We start from the raw sequence: 19,408 nt of genomic DNA on the forward strand, positions 1-19,408 counted from the left end.
ACAGGATAAAGAGGATGTGTCCCATGAAGGGCGTTATTACGCTCAGAGGGAAGCTCACACCAAGGGGAAAAGTGTCACTGAAGTGAACTGACCAGGAGTGGTGTGTGAGTCTGTGTAAATAGTGAGCAGTAAAGGGTGAGCCATTAGCACCAACTCTGAGCTTTGTACCACCAGCTCTACACTCACTTCCTGCCTCATGCCTCGCGGTCGGCATTTTATGACACTCCCTCTCTCCAGTTCTCAACTTATTTCCGACCGATAGCAGGTGTCCGTTTAGGACCTGCCCCTTTTAGAAACAGTTTCCTGGGATATCGCCGTCACTCGATAGGATAGGCTTTTGCCCGAAACGTCGATTTCGCTACTCCTTGGATGCTGCCTGAACTGCTGTGCTCTTCCAGCGCCACTAATCCAGGGTAGGATTTACCCGACAGATCAGGGGGGTGAGTTACTTTCCTGAATCCTTGAACTCCTCAGCACGGAGCTCCAGCCATGAGGCTGCTCGGGAGGGGGTTCCAGGACTTTGATCCAGCGACAGTGAAGCTACATCGAGATCTTTCCAACTCAGAAAGCTGAGATGATAGGAGGGGGATTTGCGGAGGTAGTTTACCCGCGTATCTGCTGCCTTTGTCCTTCTAGATGAATGCAAACAATCACTGGGCTGACTCTGGCAGGATCAGCGGGTGTATTCTGTGCGGAACGAGGAATTCGTTTTCAATCGGATAATTCACAATTAGAGAAATAAATCTTCATTACCAGACTGGGAGCTGTATCCAGGTCTGGACTATGCAAACTCGGATTCCTAAACAGGGACCCGCCCACCCACCCTCACCAGCCCAGTGACGCTGACAGGAAACCTTGCCAACTGACTTGTACACACGGTGGTGACTGTCCTTCACTCCATAACCACCTTCAGCAGCAATGTTTCTCTTTTCCTACTTCAGCTGAAAAACAAAAGACAACTGCACTCCAACTCTAGGAGAAGGAGGATCTATTTTCTGTTGGTGTAAAATGAATGAACGGTGACTGCAGAGAATGAGGGTGATCAGCTCGTGGAGTGTGTGTGCGCGTTTGCCACAGCATTCCCTGGTAAATCTGCAGTGTCTCCACATCACGTCGTTATTCCCACCAAACTGGGAATGAAGGTGGGAGAATAAAAGAGAACGAGAAGCAGGCGCGCTTGTGGAAAATCGGTAAGATATTCCAGGTAGAATTAACAGTGACTGCTGGACTGATACCAGGATCGACAAATCATAACAGGCTGCAACAGAAGGTGGAGCCGTGTGACCAGCAACACAACTGTGGCAAGAAGCGGGGCGAGTGCGAAGTTTCGACACAGCAAGCAGGCACCACTGGGATGCGAACCCAGGATCTCCTGTTTACTAGACAGGCGCTTTAACCATCTAAGCCATGGTACCACAGCGGCCCGTGCGCGCTCGTGCACAGCTACAGTTCATTCACCACTTGAACACAAGAACTCGGCAACGTGCTTTCCGTCTCAATCTTGCTCAGTGAGAATTGTAAATAAGAGAGAGTTCACGACTCAACATTCTCCACGCAAACGGCACAGAAAAACACAATCTGCTCATGTACTCGATGTTTTCACCTCTTTAAACTGACAGGATGTGTCCCATGAAGGGCGTTATTACGCTCAGAGGGAAGCTCACACCAAGGGGAAAAGTGTCACTGAAGTGAACTGACCAGGAGTGGTGTGTGAGTCTGTGTAAATAGTGAGCAGTAAAGGGTGAGCCATTAGCACCAACTCTGAGCTTTGTACCACCAGCTCTACACTCACTTCCTGCCTCATGCCTCGCGGTCGGCATTTTATGACACTCCCTCTCTCCAGTTCTCAACTTATTTCCGACCGATAGCAGGTGTCCGTTTAGGACCTGCCCCTTTTAGAAACAGTTTCCTGGGATATCGCCGTCACTCGATAGGATAGGCTTTTGCCCGAAACGTCGATTTCGCTACTCCTTGGATGCTGCCTGAACTGCTGTGCTCTTCCAGCGCCACTAATCCAGGGTAGGATTTACTGCCCATCCCTGATTACCCGACAGATCAGGGGGGTGAGTTACTTTCCTGAATCCTTGAACTCCTCAGCACGGAGCTCCAGCCATGAGGCTGCTCGGGAGGGGGTTCCAGGACTTTGATCCAGCGACAGTGAAGCTACATCGAGATCTTTCCAACTCAGAAAGCTGAGATGATAGGAGGGGGATTTGCGGAGGTAGTTTACCCGCGTATCTGCTGCCTTTGTCCTTCTAGATGAATGCAAACAATCACTGGGCTGACTCTGGCAGGATCAGCGGGTGTATTCTGTGCGGAACGAGGAATTCGTTTTCAATCGGATAATTCACAATTAGAGAAATAAATCTTCATTACCAGACTGGGAGCTGTATCCAGGTCTGGACTATGCAAACTCGGATTCCTAAACAGGGACCCGCCCACCCACCCTCACCAGCCCAGTGACGCTGACAGGAAACCTTGCCAACTGACTTGTACACACGGTGGTGACTGTCCTTCACTCCATAACCACCTTCAGCAGCAATGTTTCTCTTTTCCTACTTCAGCTGAAAAACAAAAGACAACTGCACTCCAACTCTAGGAGAAGGAGGATCTATTTTCTGTTGGTGTAAAATGAATGAACGGTGACAGCAGAGAATGAGGGTGATCAGCTCGTGGAGTGTGTGCGCGCGTTTGCCACAGCATTCCCTGGTAAATCTGCAGTGTCTCCACATCACGTCGTTATTCCCACCAAACTGGGAATGAAGGTGGGAGAATAAAAGAGAACGAGAAGCAGGCGCGCTTGTGGAAAATCGGTAAGATATTCCAGGTAGAATTAACAGTGACTGCTGGACTGATACCAGGATCGACAAATCATAACAGGCTGCAACAGAAGGTGGAGCCGTGTGACCAGCAACACAACTGTGGCAAGAAGGGGGGCGAGTGCGAAGTTTCGACACAGCAAGCAGGCACCACTGGGATTCGAACCCAGGATCTCCTGTTTACTAGACAGGCGCTTTAACCATCTAAGCCATGGCGCCACAGCGGCCAAAGCGCCCTCGTGCACAGCTACAGTTCATTCACCACTTGAACACAAGAACTCGGCAACGTGCTTTCCGTCTCAATCTTGCTCAGTGAGAATTGTAAATAAGAGAGAGTTCACGACTCAACATTCTCCACGCAAACGGCACAGAAAAACACAATCTGCTCATGTACTCGATGTTTTCACCTCTTTAAACTGACAGGATGTGTCCCATGAAGGGCGTTATTACGCTCAGAGGGAAGCTCACACCAAGGGGAAAAGTGTCACTGAAGTGAACTGACCAGGAGTGGTGTGTGAGTCTGTGTAAATAGTGAGCAGTAAAGGGTGAGCCATTAGCACCAACTCTGAGCTTTGTACCACCAGCTCTACACTCACTTCCTGCCTCATGCCTCGCGGTCGGCATTTTATGACACTCCCTCTCTCCAGTTCTCAACTTATTTCCGACCGATAGCAGGTGTCCGTTTAGGACCTGCCCCTTTTAGAAACAGTTTCCTGGGATATCGCCGTCACTCGATAGGATAGGCTTTTGCCCGAAACGTCGATTTCGCTACTCCTTGGATGCTGCCTGAACTGCTGTGCTCTTCCAGCGCCACTAATCCAGGGTAGGATTTACTGCCCATCCCTGATTACCCGACAGATCAGGGGGGTGAGTTACTTTCCTGAATCCTTGAACTCCTCAGCACGGAGCTCCAGCCATGAGGCTGCTCGGGAGGGGGTTCCAGGACTTTGATCCAGCGACAGTGAAGCTACATCGAGATCTTTCCAACTCAGAAAGCTGAGATGATAGGAGGGGGATTTGCGGAGGTAGTTTACCCGCGTATCTGCTGCCTTTGTCCTTCTAGATGAATGCAAACAATCACTGGGCTGACTCTGGCAGGATCAGCGGGTGTATTCTGTGCGGAACGAGGAATTCGTTTTCAATCGGATAATTCACAATTAGAGAAATAAATCTTCATTACCAGACTGGGAGCTGTATCCAGGTCTGGACTATGCAAACTCGGATTCCTAAACAGGGACCCGCCCACCCACCCTCACCAGCCCAGTGACGCTGACAGGAAACCTTGCCAACTGACTTGTACACACGGTGGTGACTGTCCTTCACTCCATAACCACCTTCAGCAGCAATGTTTCTCTTTTCCTACTTCAGCTGAAAAACAAAAGACAACTGCACTCCAACTCTAGGAGAAGGAGGATCTATTTTCTGTTGGTGTAAAATGAATGAACGGTGACAGCAGAGAATGAGGGTGATCAGCTCGTGGAGTGTGTGCGCGCGTTTGCCACAGCATTCCCTGGTAAATCTGCAGTGTCTCCACACCACGTCGTTATTCCCACCAAACTGGGAATGAAGGTGGGAGAATAAAAGAGAACGAGAAGCAGGCGCGCTTGTGGAAAATCGGTAAGATATTCCAGGTAGAATTAACAGTGACTGCTGGACTGATACCAGGATCGACAAATCATAACAGGCTGCAACAGAAGGTGGAGCCGTGTGACCAGCAACACAACTGTGGCAAGAAGGGGGGCGAGTGCGAAGTTTCGACACAGCAAGCAGGCACCACTGGGATTCGAACCCAGGATCTCCTGTTTACTAGACAGGCGCTTTAACCATCTAAGCCATGGTACCACAGCGGCCCGTGCTTGCTCGTGCACAGCTACAGTTCATTCACCACTTGAACACAAGAACTCGGCAACGTGCTTTCCGTCTCAATCTTGCTCAGTGAGAATTGTAAATAAGAGAGAGTTCACGACTCAACATTCTCCACGCAAACGGCACAGAAAAACACAATCTGCTCATGTACTCGATGTTTTCACCTCTTTAAACTGACAGGATGTGTCCCATGAAGGGCGTTATTACGCTCAGAGGGAAGCTCACACCAAGGGGAAAAGTGTCACTGAAGTGAACTGACCAGGAGTGGTGTGTGAGTCTGTGTAAATAGTGAGCAGTAAAGGGTGAGCCATTAGCACCAACTCTGAGCTTTGTACCACCAGCTCTACACTCACTTCCTGCCTCATGCCTCGCGGTCGGCATTTTATGACACTCCCTCTCTCCAGTTCTCAACTTATTTCCGACCGATAGCAGGTGTCCGTTTAGGACCTGCCCCTTTTAGAAACAGTTTCCTGGGATATCGCCGTCACTCGATAGGATAGGCTTTTGCCCGAAACGTCGATTTCGCTACTCCTTGGATGCTGCCTGAACTGCTGTGCTCTTCCAGCGCCACTAATCCAGGGTAGGATTTACTGCCCATCCCTGATTACCCGACAGATCAGGGGGGTGAGTTACTTTCCTGAATCCTTGAACTCCTCAGCACGGAGCTCCAGCCATGAGGCTGCTCGGGAGGGGGTTCCAGGACTTTGATCCAGCGACAGTGAAGCTACATCGAGATCTTTCCAACTCAGAAAGCTGAGATGATAGGAGGGGGATTTGCGGAGGTAGTTTACCCGCGTATCTGCTGCCTTTGTCCTTCTAGATGAATGCAAACAATCACTGGGCTGACTCTGGCAGGATCAACGGGTGTATTCTGTGCGGAACGAGGAATTCGTTTTCAATCGGATAATTCACAATTAGAGAAATAAATCTTCATTACCAGACTGGGAGCTGTATCCAGGTCTGGACTATGCAAACTTGGATTCCTAAACAGGGACCCGCCCACCCACCCTCACCAGCCCAGTGACGCTGACAGGAAACCTTGCCAACTGACTTGTACACACGGTGGTGACTGTCCTTCACTCCATAACCACCTTCAGCAGCAATGTTTCTCTTTTCCTACTTCAGCTGAAAAACAAAAGACAACTGCACTCCAACTCTAGGAGAAGGAGGATCTATTTTCTGTTGGTGTAAAATGAATGAACGGTGACAGCAGAGAATGAGGGTGATCAGCTCGTGGAGTGTGTGTGCGCGTTTGCCACAGCATTCCCTGGTAAATCTGCAGTGTCTCCACATCACGTCGTTATTCCCACCAAACTGGGAATGAAGGTGGGAGAATAAAAGAGAACGAGAAGCAGGCGCGCTTGTGGAAAATCGGTAAGATATTCCAGGTAGAATTAACAGTGACTGCTGGACTGATACCAGGATCGACAAATCATGACAGGCTGCAACAGAAGGTGGAGCCGTGTGACCAGCAACACAACTGTGGCAAGAAGGGGGGCGAGTGCGAAGTTTCGACACAGCAAGCAGGCACCACTGGGATTCGAACCCAGGATCTCCTGTTTACTAGACAGGCGCTTTAACCATCTAAGCCATGGTACCACAGCGGCCCGTGCGCGCTCGTGCACAGCTACAGTTCATTCACCACTTGAACACAAGAACTCGGCAACGTGCTTTCCGTCTCAATCTTGCTCAGTGAGAATTGTAAATAAGAGAGAGTTCACGACTCAACATTCTCCACGCAAACGGCACAGAAAAACACAATCTGCTCATGTACTCGATGTTTTCACCTCTTTAAACTGACAGGATGTGTCCCATGAAGGGCGTTATTACGCTCAGAGGGAAGCTCACACCAAGGGGAAAAGTGTCACTGAAGTGAACTGACCAGGAGTGGTGTGTGAGTCTGTGTAAATAGTGAGCAGTAAAGGGTGAGCCATTAGCACCAACTCTGAGCTTTGTACCACCAGCTCTACACTCACTTCCTGCCTCATGCCTCGCGGTCGGCATTTTATGACACTCCCTCTCTCCAGTTCTCAACTTATTTCCGACCGATAGCAGGTGTCCGTTTAGGACCTGCCCCTTTTAGAAACAGTTTCCTGGGATATCGCCGTCACTCGATAGGATAGGCTTTTGCCCGAAACGTCGATTTCGCTACTCCTTGGATGCTGCCTGAACTGCTGTGCTCTTCCAGCGCCACTAATCCAGGGTAGGATTTACTGCCCATCCCTGATTACCCGACAGATCAGGGGGGTGAGTTACTTTCCTGAATCCTTGAACTCCTCAGCACGGAGCTCCAGCCATGAGGCTGCTCGGGAGGGGGTTCCAGGACTTTGATCCAGCGACAGTGAAGCTACATCGAGATCTTTCCAACTCAGAAAGCTGAGATGATAGGAGGGGGATTTGCGGAGGTAGTTTACCCGCGTATCTGCTGCCTTTGTCCTTCTAGATGAATGCAAACAATCACTGGGCTGACTCTGGCAGGATCAGCGGGTGTATTCTGTGCGGAACGAGGAATTCGTTTTCAATCGGATAATTCACAATTAGAGAAATAAATCTTCATTACCAGACTGGGAGCTGTATCCAGGTCTGGACTATGCAAACTCGGATTCCTAAACAGGGACCCGCCCACCCACCCTCACCAGCCCAGTGACGCTGACAGGAAACCTTGCCAACTGACTTGTACACACGGTGGTGACTGTCCTTCACTCCATAACCACCTTCAGCAGCAATGTTTCTCTTTTCCTACTTCAGCTGAAAAACAAAAGACAACTGCACTCCAACTCTAGGAGAAGGAGGATCTATTTTCTGTTGGTGTAAAATGAATGAACGGTGACAGCAGAGAATGAGGGTGATCAGCTCGTGGAGTGTGTGTGCGCGTTTGCCACAGCATTCCCTGGTAAATCTGCAGTGTCTCCACATCACGTCGTTATTCCCACCAAACTGGGAATGAAGGTGGGAGAATAAAAGAGAACGAGAAGCAGGCGCGCTTGTGGAAAATCGGTAAGATATTCCAGGTAGAATTAACAGTGACTGCTGGACTGATACCAGGATCGACAAATCATAACAGGCTGCAACAGAAGGTGGAGCCGTGTGACCAGCAACACAACTGTGGCAAGAAGGGGGGCGAGTGCGAAGTTTCGACACAGCAAGCAGGCACCACTGGGATTCGAACCTAGGATCTCCTGTTTACTAGACAGGCGCTTTAACCATCTAAGCCATGGTACCACAGCGGCCCGTGCTTGCTCGTGCACAGCTACAGTTCATTCACCACTTGAACACAAGAACTCGGCAACGTGCTTTCCGTCTCAATCTTGCTCAGTGAGAATTGTAAATAAGAGAGAGTTCACGACTCAACATTCTCCACGCAAACGGCACAGAAAAACACAATCTGCTCATGTACTCGATGTTTTCACCTCTTTAAACTGACAGGATGTGTCCCATGAAGGGCGTTATTACGCTCAGAGGGAAGCTCACACCAAGGGGAAAAGTGTCACTGAAGTGAACTGACCAGGAGTGGTGTGTGAGTCTGTGTAAATAGTGAGCAGTAAAGGGTGAGCCATTAGCACCAACTCTGAGCTTTGTACCACCAGCTCTACACTCACTTCCTGCCTCATGCCTCGCGGTCGGCATTTTATGACACTCCCTCTCTCCAGTTCTCAACTTATTTCCGACCGATAGCAGGTGTCCGTTTAGGACCTGCCCCTTTTAGAAACAGTTTCCTGGGATATCGCCGTCACTCGATAGGATAGGCTTTTGCCCGAAACGTCGATTTCGCTACTCCTTGGATGCTGCCTGAACTGCTGTGCTCTTCCAGCGCCACTAATCCAGGGTAGGATTTACTGCCCATCCCTGATTACCCGACAGATCAGGGGGGTGAGTTACTTTCCTGAATCCTTGAACTCCTCAGCACGGAGCTCCAGCCATGAGGCTGCTCGGGAGGGGGTTCCAGGACTTTGATCCAGCGACAGTGAAGCTACATCGAGATCTTTCCAACTCAGAAAGCTGAGATGATAGGAGGGGGATTTGCGGAGGTAGTTTACCCGCGTATCTGCTGCCTTTGTCCTTCTAGATGAATGCAAACAATCACTGGGCTGACTCTGGCAGGATCAGCGGGTGTATTCTGTGCGGAACGAGGAATTCGTTTTCAATCGGATAATTCACAATTAGAGAAATAAATCTTCATTACCAGACTGGGAGCTGTATCCAGGTCTGGACTATGCAAACTTGGATTCCTAAACAGGGACCCGCCCACCCACCCTCACCAGCCCAGTGACGCTGACAGGAAACCTTGCCAACTGACTTGTACACACGGTGGTGACTGTCCTTCACTCCATAACCACCTTCAGCAGCAATGTTTCTCTTTTCCTACTTCAGCTGAAAAACAAAAGACAACTGCACTCCAACTCTAGGAGAAGGAGGATCTATTTTCTGTTGGTGTAAAATGAATGAACGGTGACAGCAGAGAATGAGGGTGATCAGCTCGTGGAGTGTGTGTGCGCGTTTGCCACAGCATTCCCTGGTAAATCTGCAGTGTCTCCACATCACGTCGTTATTCCCACCAAACTGGGAATGAAGGTGGGAGAATAAAAGAGAACGAGAAGCAGGCGCGCTTGTGGAAAATCGGTAAGATATTCCAGGTAGAATTAACAGTGACTGCTGGACTGATACCAGGATCGACAAATCATGACAGGCTGCAACAGAAGGTGGAGCCGTGTGACCAGCAACACAACTGTGGCAAGAAGGGGGGCGAGTGCGAAGTTTCGACACAGCAAGCAGGCACCACTGGGATTCGAACCCAGGATCTCCTGTTTACTAGACAGGCGCTTTAACCATCTAAGCCATGGTACCACAGCGGCCCGTGCGCGCTCGTGCACAGCTACAGTTCATTCACCACTTGAACACAAGAACTCGGCAACGTGCTTTCCGTCTCAATCTTGCTCAGTGAGAATTGTAAATAAGAGAGAGTTCACGACTCAACATTCTCCACGCAAACGGCACAGAAAAACACAATCTGCTCATGTACTCGATGTTTTCACCTCTTTAAACTGACAGGATGTGTCCCATGAAGGGCGTTATTACGCTCAGAGGGAAGCTCACACCAAGGGGAAAAGTGTCACTGAAGTGAACTGACCAGGAGTGGTGTGTGAGTCTGTGTAAATAGTGAGCAGTAAAGGGTGAGCCATTAGCACCAACTCTGAGCTTTGTACCACCAGCTCTACACTCACTTCCTGCCTCATGCCTCGCGGTCGGCATTTTATGACACTCCCTCTCTCCAGTTCTCAACTTATTTCCGACCGATAGCAGGTGTCCGTTTAGGACCTGCCCCTTTTAGAAACAGTTTCCTGGGATATCGCCGTCACTCGATAGGATAGGCTTTTGCCCGAAACGTCGATTTCGCTACTCCTTGGATGCTGCCTGAACTGCTGTGCTCTTCCAGCGCCACTAATCCAGGGTAGGATTTACTGCCCATCCCTGATTACCCGACAGATCAGGGGGGTGAGTTACTTTCCTGAATCCTTGAACTCCTCAGCACGGAGCTCCAGCCATGAGGCTGCTCGGGAGGGGGTTCCAGGACTTTGATCCAGCGACAGTGAAGCTACATCGAGATCTTTCCAACTCAGAAAGCTGAGATGATAGGAGGGGGATTTGCGGAGGTAGTTTACCCGCGTATCTGCTGCCTTTGTCCTTCTAGATGAATGCAAACAATCACTGGGCTGACTCTGGCAGGATCAGCGGGTGTATTCTGTGCGGAACGAGGAATTCGTTTTCAATCGGATAATTCACAATTAGAGAAATAAATCTTCATTACCAGACTGGGAGCTGTATCCAGGTCTGGACTATGCAAACTCGGATTCCTAAACAGGGACCCGCCCACCCACCCTCACCAGCCCAGTGACGCTGACAGGAAACCTTGCCAACTGACTTGTACACACGGTGGTGACTGTCCTTCACTCCATAACCACCTTCAGCAGCAATGTTTCTCTTTTCCTACTTCAGCTGAAAAACAAAAGACAACTGCACTCCAACTCTAGGAGAAGGAGGATCTATTTTCTGTTGGTGTAAAATGAATGAACGGTGACAGCAGAGAATGAGGGTGATCAGCTCGTGGAGTGTGTGTGCGCGTTTGCCACAGCATTCCCTGGTAAATCTGCAGTGTCTCCACATCACGTCGTTATTCCCACCAAACTGGGAATGAAGGTGGGAGAATAAAAGAGAACGAGAAGCAGGCGCGCTTGTGGAAAATCGGTAAGATATTCCAGGTAGAATTAACAGTGACTGCTGGACTGATACCAGGATCGACAAATCATAACAGGCTGCAACAGAAGGTGGAGCCGTGTGACCAGCAACACAACTGTGGCAAGAAGGGGGGCGAGTGCGAAGTTTCGACACAGCAAGCAGGCACCACTGGGATTCGAACCTAGGATCTCCTGTTTACTAGACAGGCGCTTTAACCATCTAAGCCATGGTACCACAGCGGCCCGTGCTTGCTCGTGCACAGCTACAGTTCATTCACCACTTGAACACAAGAACTCGGCAACGTGCTTTCCGTCTCAATCTTGCTCAGTGAGAATTGTAAATAAGAGAGAGTTCACGACTCAACATTCTCCACGCAAACGGCACAGAAAAACACAATCTGCTCATGTACTCGATGTTTTCACCTCTTTAAACTGACAGGATGTGTCCCATGAAGGGCGTTATTACGCTCAGAGGGAAGCTCACACCAAGGGGAAAAGTGTCACTGAAGTGAACTGACCAGGAGTGGTGTGTGAGTCTGTGTAAATAGTGAGCAGTAAAGGGTGAGCCATTAGCACCAACTCTGAGCTTTGTACCACCAGCTCTACACTCACTTCCTGCCTCATGCCTCGCGGTCGGCATTTTATGACACTCCCTCTCTCCAGTTCTCAACTTATTTCCGACCGATAGCAGGTGTCCGTTTAGGACCTGCCCCTTTTAGAAACAGTTTCCTGGGATATCGCCGTCACTCGATAGGATAGGCTTTTGCCCGAAACGTCGATTTCGCTACTCCTTGGATGCTGCCTGAACTGCTGTGCTCTTCCAGCGCCACTAATCCAGGGTAGGATTTACTGCCCATCCCTGATTACCCGACAGATCAGGGGGGTGAGTTACTTTCCTGAATCCTTGAACTCCTCAGCACGGAGCTCCAGCCATGAGGCTGCTCGGGAGGGGGTTCCAGGACTTTGATCCAGCGACAGTGAAGCTACATCGAGATCTTTCCAACTCAGAAAGCTGAGATGATAGGAGGGGGATTTTCGGAGGTAGTTTACCCGCGTATCTGCTGCCTTTGTCCTTCTAGATGAATGCAAACAATCACTGGGCTGACTCTGGCAGGATCAGCGGGTGTATTCTGTGCGGAACGAGGAATTCGTTTTCAATCGGATAATTCACAATTAGAGAAATAAATCTTCATTACCAGACTGGGAGCTGTATCCAGGTCTGGACTATGCAAACTCGGATTCCTAAACAGGGACCCGCCCACCCACCCTCACCAGCCCAGTGACGCTGACAGGAAACCTTGCCAACTGACTTGTACACACGGTGGTGACTGTCCTTCACTCCATAACCACCTTCAGCAGCAATGTTTCTCTTTTCCTACTTCAGCTGAAAAACAAAAGACAACTGCACTCCAACTCTAGGAGAAGGAGGATCTATTTTCTGTTGGTGTAAAATGAATGAACGGTGACAGCAGAGAATGAGGGTGATCAGCTCGTGGAGTGTGTGCGCGCGTTTGCCACAGCATTCCCTGGTAAATCTGCAGTGTCTCCACATCACGTCGTTATTCCCACCAAACTGGGAATGAAGGTGGGAGAATAAAAGAGAACGAGAAGCAGGCGCGCTTGTGGAAAATCGGTAAGATATTCCAGGTAGAATTAACAGTGACTGCTGGACTGATACCAGGATCGACAAATCATAACAGGCTGCAACAGAAGGTGGAGCCGTGTGACCAGCAACACAACTGTGGCAAGAAGGGGGGCGAGTGCGAAGTTTCGACACAGCAAGCAGGCACCACTGGGATTCGAACCCAGGATCTCCTGTTTACTAGACAGGCGCTTTAACCATCTAAGCCATGGCGCCACAGCGGCCAATGCGCCCTCGTGCACAGCTACAGTTCATTCACCACTTGAACACAAGAACTCGGCAACGTGCTTTCCGTCTCAATCTTGCTCAGTGAGAATTGTAAATAAGAGAGAGTTCACGACTCAACATTCTCCACGCAAACGGCACAGAAAAACAAAATCTGCTCATGTACTCGATGTTTTCACCTCTTTAAACTGACAGGATGTGTCCCATGAAGGGCGTTATTACGCTCAGAGGGAAGCTCACACCAAGGGGAAAAGTGTCACTGAAGTGAACTGACCAGGAGTGGTGTGTGAGTCTGTGTAAATAGTGAGCAGTAAAGGGTGAGCCATTAGCACCAACTCTGAGCTTTGTACCACCAGCTCTACACTCACTTCCTGCCTCATGCCTCGCGGTCGGCATTTTATGACACTCCCTCTCTCCAGTTCTCAACTTATTTCCGACTGATAGCAGGTGTCCGTTTAGGACCTGCCCCTTTTAGAAACAGTTTCCTGGGATATCGCCGTCACTCGATAGGATAGGCTTTTGCCCGAAACGTCGATTTCGCTACTCCTTGGATGCTGCCTGAACTGCTGTGCTCTTCCAGCGCCACTAATCCAGGGTAGGATTTACTGCCCATCCCTGATTACCCGACAGATCAGGGGGGTGAGTTACTTTCCTGAATCCTTGAACTCCTCAGCACGGAGCTCCAGCCATGAGGCTGCTCGGGAGGGGGTTCCAGGACTTTGATCCAGCGACAGTGAAGCTACATCGAGATCTTTCCAACTCAGAAAGCTGAGATGATAGGAGGGGGATTTGCGGAGGTAGTTTACCCGCGTATCTGCTGCCTTTGTCCTTCTAGATGAATGCAAACAATCACTGGGCTGACTCTGGCAGGATCAGCGGGTGTATTCTGTGCGGAACGAGGAATTCGTTTTCAATCGGATAATTCACAATTAGAGAAATAAATCTTCATTACCAGACTGGGAGCTGTATCCAGGTCTGGACTATGCAAACTCGGATTCCTAAACAGGGACCCGCCCACCCACCCTCACCAGCCCAGTGACGCTGACAGGAAACCTTGCCAACTGACTTGTACACACGGTGGTGACTGTCCTTCACTCCATAACCACCTTCAGCAGCAATGTTTCTCTTTTCCTACTTCAGCTGAAAAACAAAAGACAACTGCACTCCAACTCTAGGAGAAGGAGGATCTATTTTCTGTTGGTGTAAAATGAATGAACGGTGACAGCAGAGAATGAGGGTGATCAGCTCGTGGAGTGTGTGTGCGCGTTTGCCACAGCATTCCCTGGTAAATCTGCAGTGTCTCCACATCACGTCGTTATTCCCACCAAACTGGGAATGAAGGTGGGAGAATAAAAGAGAACGAGAAGCAGGCGCGCTTGTGGAAAATCGGTAAGATATTCCAGGTAGAATTAACAGTGACTGCTGGACTGATACCAGGATCGACAAATCATAACAGGCTGCAACAGAAGGTGGAGCCGTGTGACCAGCAACACAACTGTGGCAAGAAGGGGGGCGAGTGCGAAGTTTCGACACAGCAAGCAGGCACCACTGGGATTCGAACCCAGGATCTCCTGTTTACTAGACAGGCGCTTTAACCATCTAAGCCATGGTACCACAGCGGCCCGTGCGCGCTCGTGCACAGCTACAGTTCATTCACCACTTGAACACAAGAACTCGGCAACGTGCTTTCCGTCTCAATCTTGCTCAGTGAGAATTGTAAATAAGAGAGAGTTCACGACTCAACATTCTCCACGCAAACGGCACAGAAAAACACAATCTGCTCATGTACTCGATGTTTTCACCTCTTTAAACTGACAGGATGTGTCCCATGAAGGGCGTTATTACGCTCAGAGGGAAGCTCACACCAAGGGGAAAAGTGTCACTGAAGTGAACTGACCAGGAGTGGTGTGTGAGTCTGTGTAAATAGTGAGCAGTAAAGGGTGAGCCATTAGCACCAACTCTGAGCTTTGTACCACCAGCTCTACACTCACTTCCTGCCTCATGCCTCGCGGTCGGCATTTTATGACACTCCCTCTCTCCAGTTCTCAACTTATTTCCGACCGATAGCAGGTGTCCGTTTAGGACCTGCCCCTTTTAGAAACAGTTTCCTGGGATATCGCCGTCACTCGATAGGATAGGCTTTTGCCCGAAACGTCGATTTCGCTACTCCTTGGATGCTGCCTGAACTGCTGTGCTCTTCCAGCGCCACTAATCCAGGGTAGGATTTACTGCCCATCCCTGATTACCCGACAGATCAGGGGGGTGAGTTACTTTCCTGAATCCTTGAACTCCTCAGCACGGAGCTCCAGCCATGAGGCTGCTCGGGAGGGGGTTCCAGGACTTTGATCCAGCGACAGTGAAGCTACATCGAGATCTTTCCAACTCAGAAAGCTGAGATGATAGGAGGGGGATTTTCGGAGGTAGTTTACCCGCGTATCTGCTGCCTTTGTCCTTCTAGATGAATGCAAACAATCACTGGGCTGACTCTGGCAGGATCAGCGGGTGTATTCTGTGCGGAACGAGGAATTCGTTTTCAATCGGATAATTCACAATTAGAGAAATAAATCTTCATTACCAGACTGGGAGCTGTATCCAGGTCTGGACTATGCAAACTCGGATTCCTAAACAGGGACCCGCCCACCCACCCTCACCAGCCCAGTGACGCTGACAGGAAACCTTGCCAACTGACTTGTACACACGGTGGTGACTGTCCTTCACTCCATAACCACCTTCAGCAGCAATGTTTCTCTTTTCCTACTTCAGCTGAAAAACAAAAGACAACTGCACTCCAACTCTAGGAGAAGGAGGATCTATTTTCTGTTGGTGTAAAATGAATGAACGGTGACAGCAGAGAATTAGGGTGATCAGCTCGTGGAGTGTGTGCGCGCGTTTGCCACAGCATTCCCTGGTAAATCTGCAGTGTCTCCACATCACGTCGTTATTCCCACCAAACTGGGAATGAAGGTGGGAGAATAAAAGAGAACGAGAAGCAGGCGCGCTTGTGGAAAATCGGTAAGATATTCCAGGAAGAATTAACAGTGACTGCTGGACTGATACCAGGATCGACAAATCATAACAGGCTGCAACAGAAGGTGGAGCCGTGTGACCAGCAACACAACTGTGGCAAGAAGGGGGGCGAGTGCTAAGTTTCAACACAGCAAGCAGGCACCACTGGGATTCGAACCCAGGATCTGTTGTTTACTAGACAGGCGCTTTAACCATCTAAACCATGGCGCCACAGCGGCCAATGCGCCCTCGTGCACAGCTACAGTTCATTCACCACTTGAACACAAGAACTCGGCAACGTGCTTTCCGTCTCAATCTTGCTCAGTGAGAATTGTAAATAAGAGAGAGTTCACGACTCAACATTCTCCACGCAAACGGCACAGAAAAACACAATCTGCTCATGTACTCGATGTTTTCACCTCTTTAAACTGACAGGATGTGTCCCATGAAGGGCGTTATTACGCTCAGAGGGAAGCTCACACCAAGGGGAAAAGTGTCACTGAAGTGAACTGACCAGGAGTGGTGTGTGAGTCTGTGTAAATAGTGAGCAGTAAAGGGTGAGCCATTAGCACCAACTCTGAGCTTTGTACCACCAGCTCTACACTCACTTCCTGCCTCATGCCTCGCGGTCGGCATTTTATGACACTCCCTCTCTCCAGTTCTCAACTTATTTCCGACCGATAGCAGGTGTCCGTTTAGGACCTGCCCCTTTTAGAAACAGTTTCCTGGGATATCGCCGTCACTCGATAGGATAGGCTTTTGCCCGAAACGTCGATTTCGCTACTCCTTGGATGCTGCCTGAACTGCTGTGCTCTTCCAGCGCCACTAATCCAGGGTAGGATTTACTGCCCATCCCTGATTACCCGACAGATCAGGGGGGTGAGTTACTTTCCTGAATCCTTGAACTCCTCAGCACGGAGCTCCAGCCATGAGGCTGCTCGGGAGGGGGTTCCAGGACTTTGATCCAGCGACAGTGAAGCTACATCGAGATCTTTCCAACTCAGAAAGCTGAGATGATAGGAGGGGGATTTGCGGAGGTAGTTTACCCGCGTATCTGCTGCCTTTGTCCTTCTAGATGAATGCAAACAATCACTGGGCTGACTCTGGCAGGATCAGCGGGTGTATTCTGTGCGGAACGAGGAATTCGTTTTCAATCGGATAATTCACAATTAGAGAAATAAATCTTCATTACCAGACTGGGAGCTGTATCCAGGTCTGGACTATGCAAACTCGGATTCCTAAACAGGGACCCGCCCACCCACCCTCACCAGCCCAGTGACGCTGACAGGAAACCTTGCCAACTGACTTGTACACACGGTGGTGACTGTCCTTCACTCCATAACCACCTTCAGCAGCAATGTTTCTCTTTTCCTACTTCAGCTGAAAAACAAAAGACAACTGCACTCCAACTCTAGGAGAAGGAGGATCTATTTTCTGTTGGTGTAAAATGAATGAACGGTGACAGCAGAGAATGAGGGTGATCAGCTCGTGGAGTGTGTGTGCGCGTTTGCCACAGCATTCCCTGGTAAATCTGCAGTGTCTCCACATCACGTCGTTATTCCCACCAAACTGGGAATGAAGGTGGGAGAATAAAAGAGAACGAGAAGCAGGCGCGCTTGTGGAAAATCGGTAAGATATTCCAGGTAGAATTAACAGTGACTGCTGGACTGATACCAGGATCGACAAATCATAACAGGCTGCAACAGAAGGTGGAGCCGTGTGACCAGCAACACAACTGTGGCAAGAAGGGGGGCGAGTGCGAAGTTTCGACACAGCAAGCAGGCACCACTGGGATTCGAACCCAGGATCTCCTGTTTACTAGACAGGCGCTTTAACCATCTAAGCCATGGTACCACAGCGGCCCGTGCGCGCTCGTGCACAGCTACAGTTCATTCACCACTTGAACACAAGAACTCGGCAACGTGCTTTCCGTCTCAATCTTGCTCAGTGAGAATTGTAAATAAGAGAGAGTTCACGACTCAACATTCTCCACGCAAACGGCACAGAAAAACACAATCTGCTCATGTACTCGATGTTTTCACCTCTTTAAACTGACAGGATGTGTCCCATGAAGGGCGTTATTACGCTCAGAGGGAAGCTCACACCAAGGGGAAAAGTGTCACTGAAGTGAACTGACCAGGAGTGGTGTGTGAGTCTGTGTAAATAGTGAGCAGTAAAGGGTGAGCCATTAGCACCAACTCTGAGCTTTGTACCACCAGCTCTACACTCACTTCCTGCCTCATGCCTCGCGGTCGGCATTTTATGACACTCCCTCTCTCCAGTTCTCAACTTATTTCCGACCGATAGCAGGTGTCCGTTTAGGACCTGCCCCTTTTAGAAACAGTTTCCTGGGATATCGCCGTCACTCGATAGGATAGGCTTTTGCCCGAAACGTCGATTTCGCTACTCCTTGGATGCTGCCTGAACTGCTGTGCTCTTCCAGCGCCACTAATCCAGGGTAGGATTTACTGCCCATCCCTGATTACCCGACAGATCAGGGGGGTGAGTTACTTTCCTGAATCCTTGAACTCCTCAGCACGGAGCTCCAGCCATGAGGCTGCTCGGGAGGGGGTTCCAGGACTTTGATCCAGCGACAGTGAAGCTACATCGAGATCTTTCCAACTCAGAAAGCTGAGATGATAGGAGGGGGATTTGCGGAGGTAGTTTACCCGCGTATCTGCTGCCTTTGTCCTTCTAGATGAATGCAAACAATCACTGGGCTGACTCTGGCAGGATCAGCGGGTGTATTCTGTGCGGAACGAGGAATTCGTTTTCAATCGGATAATTCACAATTAGAGAAATAAATCTTCATTACCAGACTGGGAGCTGTATCCAGGTCTGGACTATGCAAACTCGGATTCCTAAACAGGGACCCGCCCACCCACCCTCACCAGCCCAGTGACGCTGACAGGAAACCTTGCCAACTGACTTGTACACACGGTGGTGACTGTCCTTCACTCCATAACCACCTTCAGCAGCAATGTTTCTCTTTTCCTACTTCAGCTGAAAAACAAAAGACAACTGCACTCCAACTCTAGGAGAAGGAGGATCTATTTTCTGTTGGTGTAAAATGAATGAACGGTGACAGCAGAGAATGAGGGTGATCAGCTCGTGGAGTGTGTGCGCGCGTTTGCCACAGCATTCCCTGGTAAATCTGCAGTGTCTCCACATCACGTCGTTATTCCCACCAAACTGGGAATGAAGGTGGGAGAATAAAAGAGAACGAGAAGCAGGCGCGCTTGTGGAAAATCGGTAAGATATTCCAGGTAGAATTAACAGTGACTGCTGGACTGATACCAGGATCGACAAATCATAACAGGCTGCAACAGAAGGTGGAGCCGTGTGACCAGCAACACAACTGTGGCAAGAAGGGGGGCGAGTGCGAAGTTTCGACACAGCAAGCAGGCACCACTGGGATTCGAACCCAGGATCTCCTGTTTACTAGACAGGCGCTTTAACCATCTAAGCCATGGCGCCACAGCGGCCAATGCGCCCTCGTGCACAGCTACAGTTCATTCACCACTTGAACACAAGAACTCGGCAACGTGCTTTCCGTCTCAATCTTGCTCAGTGAGAATTGTAAATAAGAGAGAGTTCACGACTCAACATTCTCCACG

At 49.7% G+C, this 19,408-nt stretch overlaps 11 non-coding genes across 11 annotated transcripts; all 11 read right to left on the reverse strand.

The window, feature by feature from the left end:
- Window positions 1–1,341: 1,341 nt before the first annotated feature.
- On the reverse strand, window positions 1,342–1,415 carry trnat-agu (transfer RNA threonine (anticodon AGU)). Its single transcript has one exon. It is a non-coding gene; the product is annotated as a tRNA-Thr (tRNA).
- A 1,549-nt stretch (window positions 1,416–2,964) lies between these two features.
- trnat-agu (transfer RNA threonine (anticodon AGU)) lies at window positions 2,965–3,038 on the reverse strand. Its single transcript has one exon. It is a non-coding gene; the product is annotated as a tRNA-Thr (tRNA).
- A 1,549-nt stretch (window positions 3,039–4,587) lies between these two features.
- Window positions 4,588–4,661, reverse strand: trnat-agu (transfer RNA threonine (anticodon AGU)). Its single transcript has one exon. It is a non-coding gene; the product is annotated as a tRNA-Thr (tRNA).
- Window positions 4,662–6,210: 1,549 nt separating this feature from the next.
- Window positions 6,211–6,284, reverse strand: trnat-agu (transfer RNA threonine (anticodon AGU)). Its single transcript has one exon. It is a non-coding gene; the product is annotated as a tRNA-Thr (tRNA).
- A 1,549-nt stretch (window positions 6,285–7,833) lies between these two features.
- trnat-agu (transfer RNA threonine (anticodon AGU)) lies at window positions 7,834–7,907 on the reverse strand. The gene has a single exon. It is a non-coding gene; the product is annotated as a tRNA-Thr (tRNA).
- A 1,549-nt stretch (window positions 7,908–9,456) lies between these two features.
- Window positions 9,457–9,530, reverse strand: trnat-agu (transfer RNA threonine (anticodon AGU)). The gene has a single exon. It is a non-coding gene; the product is annotated as a tRNA-Thr (tRNA).
- A 1,549-nt stretch (window positions 9,531–11,079) lies between these two features.
- Window positions 11,080–11,153, reverse strand: trnat-agu (transfer RNA threonine (anticodon AGU)). Its single transcript has one exon. It is a non-coding gene; the product is annotated as a tRNA-Thr (tRNA).
- A 1,549-nt stretch (window positions 11,154–12,702) lies between these two features.
- Window positions 12,703–12,776, reverse strand: trnat-agu (transfer RNA threonine (anticodon AGU)). Its single transcript has one exon. It is a non-coding gene; the product is annotated as a tRNA-Thr (tRNA).
- Window positions 12,777–14,325: 1,549 nt separating this feature from the next.
- On the reverse strand, window positions 14,326–14,399 carry trnat-agu (transfer RNA threonine (anticodon AGU)). Its single transcript has one exon. It is a non-coding gene; the product is annotated as a tRNA-Thr (tRNA).
- Window positions 14,400–17,571: 3,172 nt separating this feature from the next.
- trnat-agu (transfer RNA threonine (anticodon AGU)) lies at window positions 17,572–17,645 on the reverse strand. Its single transcript has one exon. It is a non-coding gene; the product is annotated as a tRNA-Thr (tRNA).
- Window positions 17,646–19,194: 1,549 nt separating this feature from the next.
- trnat-agu (transfer RNA threonine (anticodon AGU)) lies at window positions 19,195–19,268 on the reverse strand. Its single transcript has one exon. It is a non-coding gene; the product is annotated as a tRNA-Thr (tRNA).
- Between the last annotated feature and the right edge of the window lie 140 nt (window positions 19,269–19,408).

Source organism: Chiloscyllium plagiosum, unplaced genomic scaffold (genome assembly GCF_037043375.1).
Source record: "Chiloscyllium plagiosum isolate Xiang-an unplaced genomic scaffold, Cpla_swu_hap1 HiC_scaffold_26, whole genome shotgun sequence".
NCBI lineage: Eukaryota > Metazoa > Chordata > Chondrichthyes > Orectolobiformes > Hemiscylliidae > Chiloscyllium > Chiloscyllium plagiosum.